Source organism: Globicephala melas, chromosome 14, assembly GCF_963455315.2.
Source record: "Globicephala melas chromosome 14, mGloMel1.2, whole genome shotgun sequence".
Taxonomy (NCBI): Eukaryota; Metazoa; Chordata; class Mammalia; order Artiodactyla; family Delphinidae; genus Globicephala; species Globicephala melas.
The window spans coordinates 36583098-36603627 of record NC_083327.1 but is presented as its reverse complement, the minus strand read 5'-3'; the positions used below and the strand labels follow the sequence as shown (position 1 = coordinate 36603627).

The 20530-nt window shown below is 48.8% G+C and overlaps 1 pseudogene; it reads right to left on the bottom strand.

The window, feature by feature from the left end:
- The window catches only part of LOC115866891 (small ribosomal subunit protein eS1 pseudogene), a 40332-nt pseudogene extending 20074 nt beyond the window's left edge, over window positions 1-20258 (bottom strand).
- Window positions 20259-20530: the final 272 nt, after the last annotated feature.

The following is a 20530-nucleotide window of genomic DNA, read 5'->3' as shown; positions in this document are numbered from 1 at the left end:
CTTATGTGTATGGTAAACTATAAAGAAAAAAGAGAGAATGATAAACTAAATTCAGTATAATGGTCACTTATGTGGTGGAGAATGAAAATGTGCTCAGGAACAGATAAACGCAGAGCTTCAAACAGGTTGGTAATGTTCTATTTCTTAAGCTGAGTGGTAGATGTGACAGCATTAACTTTATTATGATTTAATCTATACTTACGTACTCTTTTTGTTCATATGATATACTTTGTAATTAAAAATATATATAGGGCTTCCCTGGTGGCGCAGTTGTTGGGAGTCCGCCTGCCGATGCAGAGGACGCAGGTTTGTGCCCCGGTCCAGGAGGATCCCACGTGCCGCGAGTGGCTGGGCCCGTGAGCTATGGCCGCTGAGCCTGCGCGTCCGGAGCCTGTGCTCCGCGGCGGGAGAGGCCGCAGCAGTGAGAGGCCCGCGTACCGCAAACAAACAAACAAACAAACAAACAAACAAAAATATATATATATATAAATGAACGCCATTATGCAAGAATTCTAAGGAAGCCATTTCCCTGTCCTGGGTGATGGCCAACAGTATTGTGCTCACCTGATCAGGGGACGATGGTGAATAATTCAGTTTGTCAAGTGGTTTTCTGGTTTCTATCCATGTGACAACCACCCTGACAAGGAAAGTGTCTGGGGTGGCCCATCAGCACTGTGACCTGGAAAGTGCCTGAGGTACAGCCAGGCTTTTCTTGGGTCCTTTGTCCTGCTGTCAAAGCAATTACTCATCTCTACTCCCAGCTCAAATGTCCCAGCCATCTCTACCCAAGAAAGTTACCTACCTGCGGCGAGCATTTCCATCAAAACACGATTACAAACTGGCAGTTTCTTAAAAGGTTAGGCATAGAACTACCATATGGCCCAGCAATTCTCTTCCTGGTGTATATCCAACAGAATTGGATAGATACTTGCACACCCATATTCATAGCACCATTATTCACAATAGCCAAAAGGTGGAAACAATGCAAGTGTCCATGAACAGATGAATGGATAAAGAGATATGGTACATCCATACAGTGGAATATTATTCAGCCATGAAAAGGAATGAAGTTCTCACACATGCTACACATGGATGAAGCCTGGAAACATTTGCTTAGTGAAATAAGCCAGACACAGAAGGATAAATATTGTGTGATGCCACTTATACAAGATACTTGGCATAGACAAACTCATAGAGGCAGAAAGTAGAATGGTGGTTACCAAGGGCTGGGAGGAGGGGAAAGGAGGAGTTATTATTCAACGGGTACAGAGTTTTTGTTGGGGATGATGAAAAAGTTTGGGTGTAGATAGCATAGTGGTTAAACATTATGAATTTTTTTTTTTTTTTTTTTTTTGCTGTACGCGAGCCTCTCACTGCTGTGGCCTCTCCCGTTGCAGAGCACAGGCTCCGGACGCACAGGCCCAGCGGCCATGGCTCACGGGCCCAGCCGCTCTGCGGCATGTGGGATCTTCCCGGACCGGGGCACGAACCCGTGTCCCCTGCATCGGCAGGTGGACTCTCAACCACTGCGCCACCAGGGAAGCCCAAATTTGCCAGTTTTTTACTATTACTGAAGTTTGGGTCCGAACCCTGACAGAGTTGAAACCAAGAAATTTCCATTTTGATTTTGTGAGTGATTTTTGCATTCTAGGGAAGAAGGACATTAGCTCTTGGAGTTAATTTGTCCTTTTGTTCTGGAAGGAACGCTTTGATGAGGCTTTTCTTTTCTTTGTAAGTCATCAGGTATAAGGCTAGATGTTATGGGACAACCTTCCAGGAGAGATGACCTATCCTGGTCACATGTGATGGAGCAGTGCTTTAGTGAGAAAAAGGAAAAGGTAGTGGTGATGAGGAAGGCCAGTGGCATGTGGGGCTGCTGATATCTACTTGAAGTTTCTTCTTCTGCTCTGTAATTCCCTGGTGTTAGGCTAGAGTCCTCAGTAGATGCTGTTAAACTGTTGTTGTTTTCACTGTGCTTTGGAGAACTGTGAGGGTCCTTGGGGGAAAGAGAGGCAGCTGGTGCTGACCAGGAGGGGCAGCAGTGAGAGACAATAAGAAATAACCAGGGGCTTCCCTGGTGGCGCAGTGGTTGAGAGTCCGCCTGCCGATGCAGGGGACAGGGGTTCGTGCCCCGGTCCGGAAAGATCCCACATGCCGCGGAGCGGCTGGGCCCGTGAGCCATGGACGCTGAGCCTGCGCCTCCGGAGCCTGTGCTCCGCAACGGGAGAGGCCACAACAGTGAGAGGCCCGCGTACCGCAAAAAAAAAAAACAACAGGATGACTCTGGGGACAAGGACATCCTCCTAGGGAGTCCCCAACCGATGAGAGGAGGAATGGGGACATAGCTGGATTTTCTGTTATGGGTTACTCAGGAGAGGGTAGCCTGCAAGGGCTGGAGAACGTGGGATGTCCAGGCTACACGCACTCAGCCACAGGAGGAAGTCTTTCAGACACTGTCAATTTAACATTTAATATTAGCATGTAAGTAATATGCTCTGGGTGTGGACTCATACCTGGGGGATTCAATGAGCCCAACAGCCCTCTAGCTGTGTTGTTATCATCCTACCCACTTGTCTTCATCTTTATTTTCTGTAGATTGTTGGGGTTTCTTTTTAATTATAAAAGTTATCTGTACTCCTCATGAAAATCCAAATGATGCAGAAGCCCATTGGAGAACATTTTGTCAAGTGTTATGTTAAAATCAAGATGCACCAGGCCTGTGGCATTTGCCAGATCCCTTTGGCAGGGAGGTGCTTGTTGGCTTGGTACGCTGTCTGCCTTCTTGTTGGCCCTGGCTCCCTCTCCCAGCTCTAGAATGTGGTCCTGAGGTCCATGACCATAAGCATCCTGAATGAACAAGGATGTGGGCAGACACTTGAACTAGTAGGAGAATCACATTTGCTTTTAGGTTCCTCAAGGTGGTGTTGTCCCTTAGCAATAGTATTTGAGGGCCTAGCTAGGGTTTTATGAGTGGCAATGGAAATAGCATCTAGAAGAATATTCTGTTACTTTATATGGTAAAATGTAGACTTTTAAGTTTTATACAAAGGTAGTAGAGATCTTTTGCTTTTAACTGCCTTACATCCTTTCCCTCTTCTTTTGCAAACAGCACCCCAATTTGGGGGAACCACTCCTTTCCCATACTTGACCCCAGTGGTCTGTGAGGGGCCACCCCTATACCCTGGCTCTTTGGATGAGTGTGTGACCTAGGCCTGAACAAGAGTGATGTGTCCTCCTATCACAGTGACCTCAGAGAGGGTCAAGCGGTCCAGTGGGCCAGCCATGGTCAGTCCCAGGACTTTTTGCCTGTGTTATCATTAAAGAAAGGCTCTCCACCTGCAGAGCTGCTCCACTTGGGGGAAGTCAGCCTGAATTCAAGTGGCCACCTTTGCCCCACAGATGAGCCGTGAGCCAGGCTGAGAGATGGAGAAACTCAGGTGCCAATGACATCGTTTGCTCATAGGGGTCCAGCTGTATCTGAAGCCATCCCTGAAATTCTCCATCTAAACCAATTTGAATGGAGTTTCTGTCACTGACAGCTAAGAGGCCAGAATAAGGTTATCCTTTTGACAACTAAAATGTATCTACTTGGAGAAAATAACTGGATTGGTAGTTGTATTTTGTGTTTTCTATATTGAATATATCAATTATTAGATATATGAATGTATGAGTGGAAGAGACCAAATGAGGCTGTTTTCAATTATTGTACAAGCAATATTTGGAGTTTCTTAAGTTCATGAGAGTTTTATAATACTCAAGCAACAATTGGGCAAGGTAAACACGAGGAAAGGTGATTCCCATGCAGTGTCCAAGTTATTGGAAAAACATCTTCAATTCTTTAGTTTATGACAAGTTAAGACAACTATCCCCATCAACTCCTTAGTTCAAACTACAAAAATGGAGGAGGCAAAGAAAGGAAGTGTAACAGACGGAGTGCATGACATTAAATGCAATTAAATGCATTAAAGGCAGTTTTGGGGAACACTGCCTTTCCTCACAGAATGGACACAGCACCACCATTTCTTATCTGTTTTAGATGCTGTCCACTCCCAGCAGGTGACTGGTAGGCCAGTGCCACACTCAGTCTATCGTTTTTTCCTGGACTTCTGGGGAAATGCCTTTTCTGATGTGTGTGTATAAGTGTGATTTTCTTAAGTCTTCGTTGACTGACAGGTATGACCCAGACCTCAGACTGAGAGACAGGGAAGCCTACATCAGGTATGATATGGAGTCCTTGTGTGGCCTTGAAAAAGCCACTTAACTTCCTGGCCTCAGTTTCCCTGTCTGCAAAACAAGGCTCATAATCAAAATCTAGATGCCTCCCTGGGCTGCCGTGTGCATTAATTACTATTTATCGGGCAAGTGGAAGTTGAGCTGTGTTAATTATTATTATCATTTCTGGGTTTTTCAGCCACGTTGAAGCCGAGCCCTTGCCTTGTTTTTAGTTCCTGAGACCTGGCAAGGTATAGCCCCAGGTGGTGAGAAGGGCCATAAATCAAGGCTGTTATTAATTAGCAGATTTATGCATGTCTCACCACAAGGGACTGGCCCCAGGAGGCTCTGTCAGCCACAGGCTTTGGTTCTGGAGTTCCAGGGCAGCCCAGAGACCCACAGGCTTTACTAGAACCTCGTTTGAACAGAGCAAGAGTTGTGAGGCTGCTTCCACGCTCCTGTCCCTCGCCTCTTTGTGTACCTGCCATTTAATTTACTAAGGAGTCTGGAGCTCAATAAGAGACGCTCACCCTGTCATTAGACAGGGTCCTAAATTGCAAGTTACAGGTGGAGAAGCTTCAGAAGTGTTGTGATCACTCATGAAGAAAGATGACTAATCGCTTTCTTCTGGTCACTTATTTGGCTGATGACTTCGGTTTCTACTCTCTAAGTACAACAGTTATCAGATTTCCATGTAAGTAGGTAGCTGACAATTGGCACATCCAGCTTCATGGACTACGCTTGTGGGTTGACCTAGTCGCAGATGCCTCGTTGTGCTTTTCCCAGAGTCATTTAAACTTCAGGGCACGGGGGAAGGAGAGAAAGCTCACCTCACCCCACCTGCTGCCATCTGCTTCCCCACTCAGGATCACTGCTGAGTGTCTGGGAGACACTGCACTTTTAATCTTTCGCAGGGAGGTTAATCTCCTCATATCCACTGCAAGTTGGATAAACAGTACCAGCAAGTTTGGGTCTTGGCCACGTGTAGAACCCTGGAGTTTAGAAAATGATGCCCAAATCCATGGGCATTCTGAAGAGGAGAAAGGGTGAAGCTGACCGTCCAGGGCACAGATGCCACCTCTATCCTGTATCATCTCACTTGGCAGGGGCTGGAACAGTCTGATTTTAGGAAAACCCTAAGCCCCCTGGTGAAGCACCATGCTTACCCACCGAGGACTGAATCCCATTGTCCAAGTGCAGATCACGTCCCTGCCTGTGCGCTTGACATCCTCGTCAAGGGACATGCCCACATCTATTTGCGCTGATTCATAACCGTCTCCTTCCAAATTTAGTTCTTTTTTTTTTTTGCGGTACGCGGGCCTCTCACTGTTGTGGCCTCTCCCGTTGCGGAGCACAGGCTCCGGATGCGCAGGCTCAGCAGCCATGGCTCATGGGCCCAGCCGCTCCACGGCATGTGGGATCTTCCCGGACCAGGGCACGAACCCGTGTCCCCTGCATCGGCAGGCGGACTCTCAACCACTGCGCCACCAGGGAAGCCCCCAAATTTAGTTCTTGATGTTGATACCATCCCCCGACTCTTCACCCCACACGCCCCGGCCCTCACTTTCCCCAGATCTGCAATCCCCTGGCGGACAGGCAGGTCCCGCCTGGCTCTTCCGTCTGCTCAGCACAACAGGCAGACAGCAGGGCTAGTGGTGAGTGCTAGTTAACTAATTAATGATTATAAAGCACTTTGAAAACATAAAGAACTAGATAAATGCCAAGTATTATTATTATTAATGATGAGAAGGCTGTTTAGTCATCCTTTGCCTTGAACTCAGCTCACTGCCCCCACTGTGGCCGCAGGCTGATCTGTGAACTAGGATGAGAGCCCTCCTCCTCTCTGCAGGCGCTGTTTCACACTGAGTCAGTGACCAAGGTGAAGGGCAGGGGCCAGGAAACCTCTCCTCGTCTCCCACCTGCTCTCGAAGCACTGCCTGCTTTGCGGCTGTCATGCTAACGTTTACCGAAAGCCAGGCTCTGAAACTGCCGCTCTGTTTCCCATTCACCTGTTTGGTAAGTTCGCTGATGTTTATTTGATTTCTTGATTACGGTGATTAGAACGTCTCTGTGTGAGGGCAGGATGGAGCCCAGAGTGAAGCCCTACTTTCCATTTAGCGGATGGACTCACTTGTTCACGTGATCTGATCATTCTCTCTTTTACGTATTTTTAGGCCTGAACTCTTTTCTAGATACTCCTATGTACACGTGCTCGTTGACAGAGTAGCTCTGTGTGCTGGGGAAGGCAGGTGGTGTTTTCCCCATTTTACAGACATTAAGGCCCCAGGGCGTCTAGAACCTAGTGACAGGGCCAGGGTGCACCCAGCTCTCCTGAGCCCCAGACTGAGCAGTGCCCTCCGACACGGGCAGTGATTGCAGCAGACTCCAGGCACCTGGCAGGATATGCCAGAAGACACTGAAGAGGCTCCCTGATACATTTGCCCGAGGCGAACCCTCTCAGGAGCACCTGGTCTCTGGGTGCTGACCGAAGCCCCAGCACTGTCCTGCCTGAGGCTTGTGGACCCAGAATCTGACATCCCATAGAATGGCAGGTCCAGAGAGGTCTCAGAATCCGTCTGTGTCATGCCCTCCCTTCACAGATGACGAATCTGAGATCCAGTCCAACTACTGGTCCAAGATGACAGAGCTGGCTGGGGAATGAGGCTTGAGGCTGGCCTTCCCACTCTGCAGCCTGGCTTCTTCCTCAATAGCCAGTTGTAATTCAGGGTGGTGAGGTTTCAGGTGGTGTCATGTTCTTTTCTGTATTTTCCAAAATTTCCTTCTGAGATGATAGAACTAATCTGAAAACAAATGATTGCTCTATGTGAATAAATGCAAATGTGGAGTGCTGCATTTCTCCTCCCCAAGCACAGAGCTCTTCTTGGATCGGTAGATGTTCTTTCAGCGGAGGCTCAGAGGGTGCAGACATTGCTGGTTATCTTAGCCCTTTGAGCTGCTGTAACAAAATACCACAGTCTGGGTGGCTTATAAACACCAGAAATATATGGCTGCCAATGGTGGAGGCTGAAAGTCTGAGATCAGGGCGCCCACATGGTTGCGGAAGGGCTGTCCTCCAGTTTGAAGGCTTCTCTTTGGGTCCTCACATGGCGGAAGGGGTGGGGGCTGTGTGGAGGCCCCTTTTTATTTTTATTAATTAATTTTATTTATTTTGGGCTGTGTTGGGTCTTCATTGCTGCACGCGTGCTTTCTCTAGTTGCCGCGAGCAGGGGCTACTCTTTGTTGCGGTGCGTGGGCTTCTCATTACGCTGGCCTCCCTTGTGTAGCACGGGCTGTAGGCATGAGGGCTTCAGTAGTTGTGGCGTGTGGGCTCAGTAGTTGTGGCTCATGAGCTCCAGAGCGCAGGCTCAGTAGTTGTGGCGCACGGACTCAGTTGCTCCGCGGCATGTGGGATCTTCCTGGCTCAGGGCTCGAACTTGTGTCCCCTGCACTGGCAGGCGGACTCCCAACCACTGCGGGAGGCCCCTTTTTAAAGAGAACTAATCCCATTCGTGAGGACTCCACCCTCATGAGCGAAGCACCTCCCAATCCTAACACATTGCCCTGGGCATTAGTATTTCAACATATGAATTTGGGAGCACGCAAACCTTCAAACCATTGCGCTGGCTGTCTTCTCCCAGCTTAGTTCCCCAAAGGAGGCATCTCAACAGACCTACTACTTGGTTCTAGGTCTAAACCCTCAAAGGTGGGGCTATGTGGCCTTGGGGTTGGGAGGGACGGTTGATCTGATCCTACAGCCGGGGGTGCAGCCTCTCCTGACGGGACCACTGCTGCTGTGAGGACAGCCTCAGAAACCATTTGAAGGGCCCTTCGGTGACTCTGAGATCCAACTAACACCACACACTGTGTGCACCCCTGACCAAGCTCTGTGGCCTAGTGCTGTGGCCTGAGGTGCTGTGGGATTTCTTTTATTAAATAGTGAGTTTATTCCATAGCTCCGTTTTTAAAAATTGCAGCTTCAGAATACATTGAAGGCCAAATGTGCATCGAGAATGCAGGCCTGGCCTGGAATGGAGCTAGAAAGCAGAGCAAAACCCGGCAAAGCCTCGGGTTCCACCCTCTCCTGCCCCCTCTCAGTTCAGAGCAGCTCCGTGAGTGAGGCCACAGCCCTGCTCACAGCGGCGAGTGAGGTGGGCACTGACAGCAGATTCGATTCTCCTCATGTACTTTTGAGCAGATGCTTTATCCTGAAGAATTCAGGAGCATCTGGAGAGAGCAGAGGAGAGACAGCATCCAGAGGAGAGACGCCAGCGGTGAGGCTGACTCTGGAAGAGGCATCCGACCCACTGGTCATGGGGAAAGTAAGGCAAGCACATCCCAGAAAAATCACCCCTACCCCACCCTGGAGTTTTCTGGCATGAGCTATAGCATAATTCACATGGCCAAGTGATACAAAAGAAAAGTAGCTTCTCAAATCTAGAATCATCACTCAGCACAGCCATCCCTCTCTTCCTTTTTCGGCAGAGCTAACATGAATGGAGCACTTACGGCATGTCGGGCACGATTACATACAGTCTCTCATTTAACCCTCACATCAGCTGAGGAGCTCACTTCTACAGATGAGGAAGCTAAGACACAGAGAGGTTAAGTGGCCTGCCCAAGGACACACAGCTAGTATGTGGTAGAACAGGCATTTGAACTGTGTCATCCAGTCTCCAAAGCCCAGGCTTCCATCTCTTTGGTATTTAGAGACCACAGTCCCATCCACAATCTCTGTAATTAGAGGTTTCAGTGGAAGTAGAAAATATTTCAGGATCTCTTATGGTGAAAGAATTGCCCAAGAAGTGTTAGGAAGGCCGAGAGGCCAGTTGAGTCACCTGATGGGGGATTTCTTCCCAGGGATGGTGCTCTTGATGAAAGAAGGAAGCACACAGAGGAGCTTTGCTGCTGAAGAACAGGATCTGGGTGGGCGTCTGTGTGGAGCCGCCATGCTCGGGACACAGAAAGCCAGGCTGGCTCGGCTCGGCGAGAGACTCGCGCAGAATGACGTTAGTTGCCCGTGCTTTGAGCCCCTCAACGCCATTTCCACTTCCATCAAAATCCACTTACAGACACTGCTTTAGTCAGTTGGACTTTACAAGCATCAAGGCATAGATGCTGGAAAAAAGGGATTTCTGAAATGCTACCCCATGTTTGAAAGGTTGTGTGCAGGCCGTTGTGTCGTGTTTGGCTTTGGCTGGACCTGGCCGACTCCCGCCCCCCAACAACATTTAACAAGCACCTTCCAGAAGACGCAGCTCTGCATAACCTGTGCTAGGAATTCGGGCCTCTGCCCTGAATATTGGTCCTATTTCACATGTACCTCATCAACCTGATAACATTCCTCCCAGCTGAAGAGTCACGTTGGTGGAGTGTGCAGGGCAGGGAAGCTCAGAAACACAGGACCACAGGACTTAACTACAGAAAGGCTTTCATCCGAGCATCACAAAGCACTGGCGGACAGTAATTAATCCTCACAACACCTGTGCCCGGAAGCTGAGTGATCACCTGGTGTTTATAGATTGGGAGGACTTCAGGCAGCGCCTCCCTCGAGAAGCTGAGACTGGATGGTGGGGCAATCCTACCTCTGAAGTGGGGGAGAGGCAGAGAGGGCGGCTCAGTGGGTGGAAGCCAGGCCCGTGTCACCTGGCCACCTTTCCCTCCCCAGGACACACGTTCCCCAGTGCACACTTACTGTGGCTGCGAGCGGGGGAGAGGGGGTTAAGAAGATTCTCAGAGATTCAAGAAACCAAAGGCGGGGTGAGGAGTAGAAGAGAAAGAGAATGAAAAGCAAAAAATAGAGCAGGAGGAGGTTAGAGGTTCTCTCTGACTTCCTGTAAGTATAATCCGACTGGCCACATGTGAGGGAAACCAAATGTCATGTGAAGCAGTGCAATTGTCACCCTCAGGAGGTGGGCCTTGTTGGGCGAAAGGTCAGAACAATCCCTTCTCTAGCAAAGCAGAAGTCCCAATGCTATTTTTGGAAACTCCTAGAATTTGCCACCACAACATGGTATGAGAAGAGCCAGAGTTACAGTTCATCACCCTGCAGTGCAGCGTCACCCTTCTCTCCACTGTGGCCGATAGGCTTCTGAGAAGTGATCAGAACAGATGTTAGTAAAGTGCATCACACCTCGAGCACACTGGGGCTCCTCGTGGTTACAGGACTTGGCGGGGAGGATCAGGGCAAACAAGTCATGACCCCCCTGAGGCAGCGGTTGGAAATGTGGGCTTTTTAGTTCTGCTGAGCTGAGCTCCAATCCCAGCCCCGCCTCCCGCCATAGCTGGGTCACCTCGGTAAGCGGCTTGATCCCTTTGAGCCTCATTTTCTTCATCTGTTAATTGGGGCTAATCATGCCCTCCCTCCTGGGATGGTTGGAAGAGTTACCTGCAGGGCTTCCCTGGTGGCGCAGTGGTTGAGAATCTGCCTGCTAATGCAGGGGACACGGGTTCGAGCCCTGGTCTGGGAAGATCCCACATGCCGCGGAGCGGCTGGGCCCGTGAGCCACAAGTACTGAGCCTGCATGTCTGGAGCCTGTGCTCCGCAACAAGAGAGGCCGCGATAGTGAGAGGCCCGCGCACCACGATGAAGAGTGGCCCCTGCTCGCCACAACTAGAGAAAGCCCTCGCACAGAAACAAAGGCCCAACACAGCAAAAATAAATATATAAGTTAATAAAACAAAGGACTAGTCTTTGCCAAAGAATGATTGAAGTTTAAAAAAAAAAAAGTTACCTGCAATAATACTAGTTCCTAATAAGCATTCAATGAACAGCAGCTGTTATTATGTTCTTACAGTTTACATATTGGTTTGTCTTTACTGAAAGGACACCTCCTGTAGATGACAGGAGCGAATGAGAGCACTGTTTCTTTAGGGTTCTAAAACACACCATTCCTCCAAGCTGGTTCAGAGTACCTCTACATTCCAAGTCTATGAAACATGACTGATTTTGCTTGGCCTAGAACACCCTGGCTTTTCATTCCCTTGGGACGAGCATGGACCGAGATGACGGCCGGGACCATCTGGGGGCTGATCCATCCAGTCATCTGAAAACACTCCCATGGTTTTTCAAGAGGACCAGCATTATTTCTCTTCTAATAGAAGATGTGATGCAATGACTAAACCTGTCTTAATGCCCCCTTGGGAATTTGATAAAAGCCATCGTCCTCTCCCTCTCAAAAAAATGCCAATGCACACAAAAGTTTACAGAGTCAATTCTCGTTCCTTGTGGTGGTTATGTTCTATGACTGCTAGGAATACTGAATTCACGAGTGTGGAACCACTGCCCCTAGGGAAGATACAGAGTTAGGGTCCTGCCAGCCTCTGGTCACAACATTTTCATCAACTGATCAGTGCATAACTTTGTGTTATGTGTGGTTCTGTTTAAAGACACCTGATTTAATAGAAATTGATTCATTAACATTGAACTCACAGCCAGCACTCCAGCGCTGTAACTCATGCCTGAATGAAGCTGCTCTAACATATTTTCTCTGTAAGGAACATCACAGCCTTCTTGCACTTAGGAACATGAGGCAGCTCTTCAGCACTGTGCCTGGGGCCTTTTTAAACAGTGAAATCACTAACAAAAAGTACAAGAGGCGCATAACATGGAATTAAATAGACTGCAAAAAGTCACTTGTTTACAGTGTCAGGGCCAAAACAAGGAGACAATGTTGCCTTGGTCAACTTTAGCTGAAGTGTGCGTATTGGGTGACTCAAAATTTTTGCTGCACTGCACAAGTGTGTGTCTGCAGATGACTACAAAAGCACCAAGAGTATTGATCCTGGGATTACAAATAAATCTTAACGAGTAGATGAATTTGCAAATACAGAATCTGCAAATAATAAGGATTGACTTATATCGTCTCCAGGCATTCAACCCATGGAAGCCAATTCTGTGGTACCTGGGGCAGGGTGAAGTGTTTTACCTTTCGCAACCCGTAGGAATGTGTCTAAGCCAGGAACAAGTAAAATGTCTTTCGGTATAGGTATGGGCATCCTTTACCAGACGTTTCCATTATTTTCTTCCTTGATATTTTATACCTCTGGACTATGTTCAAGGCCAACAATGAAAAACCTAGACTTTTGGGGGGGAAATGAGCATATTATTATAGAAAGTAAAACTATTTGGTGCTTTCTTTTTTTTGGGGGGGGGGCGCGGTACATGGGCCTCTCACTGTTGTGGCCTCTCCCATTGCAGAGCACAGGCTCCGGACGCGCAGGCTCAGTGGCCATGGCTCACGGGCCCAGCCGCTCCATGGCATGTGGGATCTTCCCGGACCGGGGCACGAACCCATGTGCCCTGCATCGGCAGGCGGACTCTCAACCACTGCGCCACCAGGGAAGCCCTATTTGGTGCTTTCTTACGTTTATTATTATTGGCTTTAGCAGTGAAACGTTTATCTTTCTCAAAAATGTCTGATTATAACTATGTGAAAAAATACGCATATGCAGAAAGATTGGGAGGAAACAAGAGAAAAATGAAAGCAGTTGTTAGGGTGGCAGAATATGAAAACATTTCTCCTTCAGAATGTGCTCTTCAGTGTTGATGTTATGTGATCTCAGACATAAACTGGAGAAAAAAACTTCAATTAAAACAATATGACCGGGCTTCCCTGGTGGCGCAGTGGTTGGGAGTCCGCCTGCCGATGCAGGGGACACGGGTTCGTGTCCCGGTCCGGGAAGATCCCACGTGCCGCGGAGCGGCTGGGCCCGTGAGCCATGGCCGCTGAGCCTGCGCGTCCGGAGCCTGTGCTCCGCACCGGGAGAGGCCACAGCAGTGAGAGGCCCGTGTACTGCAAAAAAAAAAAAAAAAAAAAAACAATATGACCAGGAGTAGAAAAATGACCAATGAAAATATATTTAAACACAGGGGACTTAATAATCTTTCATCATTTGTCCTTTGGAAGTTAACTCACATTGGCAAAAAAAGATTGTTCATTCCATGTTACCCACCATTTCTGTTCTGCAGCATTCTCTAAGGTCCGTGCTATTCCTCTGCAGGGTGGATTTTAATATTCTAAGCCCTTTGGATGCTTTCATTCCTGCAGACACATGATGTTAGACAGAAAGTAGAAGACCAGAAGTCAAGATGTAAATGGCGCAGGTAACCAGCACATTATCAGGTATCTCTGGGAAACAGGAAACTCAGCAACAAGTGATTTTGTGAGAACTACCAAGGAGAAAGTCCAGAGAGAAATTGCCAGCAGGCGTGCCAAGTGGCCTGTATAAGGCAGATTGGCCACAGGTGCGACCTACAGCCTTTGAGCACAGAATCTGATGCAGTTCATGGGAGCACATGCCTTAGTAAATTTCCCCCTGAAGGCCATAGCCACCAGCCAATCCAGGATTTACTGAGCACATTTTATATGGCAGGCTGGACAACATGTGGCGGGCACCAAGAAAAATCAGACCCAGGCCTTGGCCTCCAGCCACAATCTGCTTGCGAAGACAGGATTCGGTCACGGAAGGAGCCCTGGGCTCGATGAGCGCCCAGCGCTGAGCTCCCACTGGTGCCAGACCAGGTCTAGGCTTTTGGGACACACAGTGAATAAGAGAAAGTCCCTGCCTTCAGTTGCTCAGATTTTTGTGGGGGAGACAGACAATAAACATGAAAACAAATCAAGAGGACTGCTTCCGACAGAGATGAAGTGCTACGAAGAAAACCAATGGCAGTGTTATAAAAAGTGCTCGGCCTCTTTGGGCACATAGCACGTGAGCTCAGGTGATGGGAAGTCAGCCAGCTGCAGCACGATCTGGGGCGGGGGGAGATTTCACTGGCAGAGGATCTACAGTATGTGTGGCACATCAGGAGACCAGTCCAGAGGGAGGAATGACGCCTGTAAGGAGGGAATCCTCCAGGGGGTGGAGGACATGAAGTAAGGTCGGACTCTATTCTGCAGGTCAGGGCTGCCTGCTACTCCCTGCCTTTGCTCTCGGAGCAGATATTGCTAATCTAACCCGGCACTCTCTCCCACCAGGCCCAGGGGCAACCTCTCAAGCAGACACTACTAATCAACTAGAACTGAGGTGTGAGTTAAAGACTATTTGTCACCAGCACTATAAACAGTGGGAAGCCTTTTAAAGGGTATGAGCAAGAGACTTTCAAAATAAAAGGAGTGTTTTAAGAAAGATGAATCCAACCATGATATGCAGGCTAACTTGGAGGGAACTGAAATGAGTGTTCAGCAAGGCCACTCAGAAGAGAATATTAATTGTGGACATTTATTAAGCACCTACTATGTCCTAGCACTTTACAACTTTATCCGTTTTTATCAACCGCAGAAGGCAGATATTATTGTTCCCTTTGAGCAGATAAAGAAACTGAAACTCAAAGAAGGAAAGTCAGTTGTTCAAGTGGAGAAATGGAGACCTAAGTCTTTCCGTTCCAAAGCCCTCTCTCATTTCCCTGTGGAACACTGATATTCTGAACGCAGGTCAGTAGGAATTTGGATGGAAAGATATGAGAAACATAAAGGAAAAACTAGGGGGCGTTGATGCAGGCAAGGGTAGGGTCAGAGATGGTGGCCACAACACAAGAAACTTGGTTTGGGTTGCGGAGAACAAAGTGTTGAGTGACACACACACCGGTACTTGGGAGGAGCGGGATGGGAAGTTGGGGCTGCAGGGCATATTTTTAGTTGTTTTATAAGCTTCTGCATTTTTTTGCAATAAGTGTATAATTTAAAAAGTTAGATTATTTAGAAATCTAAGTCTTTTTCTCCTGGGTAACTGAGAGATGCCACTGACAGAATTCAGGAGACGCTAAGTTTTGGCTTGGGGTTAAGATAATACATCTGATTTAGACCCATTGATTGAGGCACTGGTGGGACAGCCAGATGGCAACGGCCCGTAGTGTTTTAGTTCCAATTCAGGATTCAGGGACATTTGTGGTTCCAAGCTCTGACTCTTCATTTTGGAATGCGGCCAGCCTAGGCCATCCTGTCTGCCACTAGGCTAGCCACTCAAATCAAAAGCTCAGGAGATCCATGGCAAACCTCCAGCGCCAGCGTGGCACCGGAGCTGGACCCAGAACGAGGAGAAGTGACACCGCTCTGGGCATATTCTTCATTTGTTCACAGTTCCCAAGACTGCTCCTGGCAGGGCGGTTGGGGAGGGCAGGAGAGGGACCCCCTCTGGCATCCCTGGCCCCAGCAAAATGCTGGCCCTCTAGTCTAGGAGCGGGCCCTGGCCAGAAGACAACTTCCTGGGGTACTTAATCTCTCCGTGCCCTGTTTACCTCAAAGCAATGGGGTTGTGAGCAATGGCTAATAAAAAGAGCCCTTTGACAACTAGCAGTTTCCATAACCACAACCATAACAAGAACAATCATAATAATATGTCCAGGAAAAACAACAGTTCACTGAAAATTTGAGAGTAGATTCCTGAGGTGGGAATCAGATGCCCCTATAATCATCTTACTCAAGATGCTTTTTAATAGAAAGTAATAACCAGAAATGAAACCATCAACATAATATACACCGTGTCATAAAAAATAATCGTCGGGTCAGCCAGCCTCCCTGGAGCAAGACTTCCCCTGCCTTACTCCTTCGTTGCCAGCCTCGGACTTCATTCTTTACCGTCACTTAGCAGATACCTGTCCTCGGTGTCCGGGCTTTCAGAATCGGAGCAGAGAGAGCCCAGTAGGCCGATACACATCGTCCCAGCTCCCGAGCAGCGGGGAAGCTTTGAACTCTGGGAGTGGGCCGTTTCCTCGGTGGGAGAGAAACGACTGGAGCCAACCCAGGATGAACGTGTTTCCCTCCCGTTTGTTTGCCAGATGTGTGGCTTTCAAGCAAGCTGGCCTGGAATGGGTACATCGCTAACATGGCTGGGGTGGGCCTCTGGGTGGCACTGCCCCACACCGCAAGACTGTGAAGTCTCCCTTGGGCTCTCAAGAAGTCAGTCAAATGGTCATTTTCCGACCCCCAAAGCCTAAATATGTATAATTTCTTTAGAAATTGGCCTGAAACCCAACAGCTGCCTAAACGTACCAGCTGTCTGAATGTGCTAATGGACCCTGGCCCTGGAGGAACCCAGTGGGTCATGCCCTGCCAGGCCCACACCATGTGCCGTCTTCACAGCTTATAGGCTGACACTTGACCCAAAGTCTCAGTCACAGTGGTCAATGTCCTGTGACCCTGGAACTCTACGTTCATTTTAAAAGGCCTAATTCTAAAGCATCACTTCACACTGTGGCCTTGAACGGAAAATTCCTGCCAAGCAGCAGAAGGCAGATCTTGTGGTTTCAGGGCGTGAAGCAGCACTTTTACCTGTGGCGAGATCCCCTGGCTGAACCTGTGAAATGTGGAAAGATCCCAGTTCTCTTTAGGAAGCAGCAGCCCAAGTGGGGTGGCCCTGCCCTGCATTACTCAGTCTCGAGGTTGATTCATTTCAGTGATATAGACAGTGGGGGAGGCAGGCAGCCACTGCCCATTACCCACCTCTCTGTCGCTTCGAATTTAATCGCTTAGAGTCATCTGACATAATTTGGATCGTTTTATAATGTGTTATTTCAAATTCTATTTACGTAAGCTGAAGGGGGGAGTGGACACCCCCAGCCCCCAAGGCCTCGTGGCTAGAGACAGGGCACTGGCCATGTGGCCCAGCTGGGTCTTTGTGCCAAAGGAGGCCCACTAGTCTGCACTTCCCCTTGGGTTGTTGAGTGACATTACTTTCATCCCTAAGGATAAGTCTCTCTGGTGCAGTTGGTGGCTCCTTCCTTCCTTGGCAAGCTCTCCAGCCCAAGGTAGACAGGAAGCCCCAAAGTCAGCAATCCCTCCCCGCTAGACTCTGGTGTAGCAAATCCCTTCTCACCGGCCTCATTTCCTCTTCCTCTCTTGGTTCTGCCCGGGCCTGTCATTCTCTTCCCTGACCATCCAGACTCCTAACAACATGACTTAGATTTACAAAATCTCAGAATCTCTGAACCGATAGAGGCTTTCACCTCCCTCTGCCCCAACATTTCTTCTCAACCGGAAGAGCATTTATTCCGCTCAGCTGGCACCGGGAGGGGCAAGCATTGGACATTGTCCCTTACTTTGGTGCCCAGTACTAAATTCCTGTGGTTAGTGCCCGAGAGGGGCCTCCTCATTTGGTGCCCACAGTGTCCGCAGCCTGGTGACACCCCAGCATCTTCCCAGAGGGGCTCCATTTGTGATGCCTACTATGGCAGCCAATAGCTACCTTGGCAACGTGGCTCGTTCGCAGAAAAACATGCTGTAAGGGTAAAGCAGCAGACTTCTAAGACTTAGAGCAACAACAGCAAAAAAACCCCTCAAATATCTCATTAATAATTTTTAGATTGATTATATGTTGAAATGATATTTTGGATACATTAGGTTAAAGAAAATACTAAAATTCTTTAGCCTGTTTCTTTTCACCTTTTTTAAAGTGGCTACTAGAAAATTTTAAATTACACCTGTGGCTCGCACTGCATTTCTGTTGGGTAGCACTGGGCTGGGCTGGCTACCATATGCCATGATTCTATTTACGCTGATACTATTTGTTTACCAACTTTCCTGGTTATTTTTATATTTTCCTTATCCTTTCCATTTCCCCTGGCTCTTTGCCTTCCTATTTTAATCCCTTGTTCCTCCATTCACTCACTACCACATTCCCACACACATGTCCCCTTTTCTTTTGTCTTTTTCCAGCCTCCCCCAATGGCAGGATTGCCACGAATTATGGAATAAGAAACAGCAACGGCAGCCACAAAGCAGTGTTTTGGTAGAATAGCCACCTCCACCCAAATCCTCTCGAAAAGAAACTTATCTCAGGCACCAGCCATTACTTCACAGGGCTCCTGGGCCCACAACGCCACCCCTTAGCCCTTTTGAAATAGCTCGAGAATGTGGCCTTAAGGCTGACCCCTCAAGGGGTGATTTCCACCCACACAGTGAGGATGGGATTAAGGGGGAAAGTTATAAAAAAAAAAATCCTCCCTAACTGCCTGATTAGCTTGTATTGTAGGTCCCTGGAGACTATGTTCTTTTAGGCTTTAATTGCTATCCATGCAGTGGCCCCCGAGAAACATGTTTATTACTGTGACTAGTATTAGGCCCAATATTAATAATAGCCATAATAATCATCTGTTCAGCCGGAGTGAGTAAAATATTCCACGAGGGTGAGATGTACACCCATTAACTCAGGGCACTGGAGTGTGTGTTTGGAAAATGAGCTCTTCTAGGAACTAAAGGATACTTGAAGTCCTGACAGAGTTCATGGCAAAGGCATGTACCGCCAAGCCGTGCTTCCTTAACTCCGGGTGGACAGGTACGGCTCTCAAAATCACCATAGATGCGTCCATGCAACCCCATTTCTTTGGTGTATTAAAAACAGCTCCAGGGCTTCCCTGGTGGCGCAGTGGTTGAGAGTTCGCCTGCCGATGCAGGGGACACGGGTTCGTGCCCCGGTCCGGGAGGATCCCACATGCCGCAGAGCGGCTGGGCCCGTGAGCCATGGCCGCTGAGCCTGCACGTCTGGAGCCTGCGCTCTGCAACGGGAGAGACCACAACAGTGAGAGGCCCGCGTACCGCAAAAACAAACAAACAGCTCCAGTGGTGTTATCCCTTCTAATGCAGTAGTGGTTGAAAATCCACCTATGGGACTCCCGATTCTGTGACAGTTCCTGGGGAAGGGGAGGCAGGAGGTCCAGAGCGATGCTTTCCTCCTGGGGTGGCCTCCTGCACACCCTCCCTTCTCCTGTCCATCAGCCTCGCCCCATGCTCATCTTCCTGAAACATGGAAGGCTGCATGTGATCCTGTGCTCAGAAACTTTCCCTGAGCTTCTGTCGTCTAAGTCCCCCACTCTGGTCTCTGGTTCCGCCTCTCACTTCCCTTCCCAGCACTCCGCAAACGGTTCAGCCAGCTGGTGGGTCATTTGTTCATTCCTCAGCCAGGGACTGAAGGCTGAGGATGTGCCTTGAGTTCTCCTAGGCTTTGAAGATGCAGACAGACTCCATTCCTACCCCCTGGAGTCTACTGTCTAGTGAGGAAATAATTACACAAATCATAGTTTTCCTGGAAACTATGAAGGTCAAGTACAGAGGCTGGAGAAGCCTATCTCAGCTCTCCTTAAGCCTTTGATCTCCACCTCCAGTGGAGGCTCCCGGAGGACAGTCATGTGGTTACCTCCCCAGGAAGTCCCCCCCTCCCCGCCACGTGGCTGAGCAGGAGTCGGTGCTCAGGGAATTCCAGGCAGAGCTTATTGGTGACAAAATATCAGGGGCAGGCAGGCTCTTTCCAGCCGTGGACTCGGTGCTTTTCTGTGTCAGTGCTCAGTGGTTCAGGATTCAGAAATGCCTGGCAGAGCAGCAAGAGAGAGTCCAGGGACCCCTGCCAGGCTTTGTGCAAAGCGTCAACGGTAGGACACTTCCTGTGAATTCTTGTCAATACTGTAGGTATGATTGTACTCAGTAGAGCACTTTGAGGAGCAACACACTAAAAAATATGTATAGGACTTCCCTGGTTGCACAGTGGTTAAGATTCCATCTGCCAATGCAGGGGACACGGGTTCGAGCCCTGATCTGGGAAGATCCCACATGCCACGGAGCAACTATGCCCGTGCATCACAACCACTGAGCCTGTGCTCTAGAGCCCGCGAGCCACAACTACTGAGCCCACATGCCACAACTACTGAAGCCCGAGCGCCTAGAGCCCGTGCTCCACAAGAGAAGCCGCAATGAGCAGCCCACGCACCACAACAAAGAGTAGGCCCCGCTCGCCACAACTAGAGAAAAGCCCACGTGCAGCAACGAAGACCCAACGCAGCCAAAAATAAATAAATTTATTAAAATAAATTTAAAATATATATATATTTTAGACCTTCTAGCAAGACCCTGCCCCCAAAAGGGAGGGTGACAATCACTGAAGGTGAAGTGATGGTTCCTCCCCTTTGTGTGGCTCAGACTCCACCCAGAAGGCATCAGGAAAGTGAGCATATCACCAGGGGAGTTTGGCGGGTGATGCCCGTCAAAGTCACGGTGTCCTGCCCTCAGGTTGTCAGCCAGGAGCGTGTGGAGCAGGAACCAGCGTGACACTGTCGTCATCACCCCGTTACGTCATCCAAGTCCACGGGGAGTTTCTGTGGAACCAGAGCCAGTGAGTTTCTTGCTCGCTGCTGGGAGGTGGTTCCTGAGTTACAGTGAGCACCATCTTACGAAACCCCAGCTTGGTTTCCTCTTCAGGTGGACTTACCGGCCTTGCCGCAGATTTTATTTTATATTTATTGATTTATTTATTTTTAACATCTTTATTGGAGTATAGTTGTTTTAAGTGGTGTGTTAGTTTCTGCTTTACAACAAAGTGAATCAGCTATACG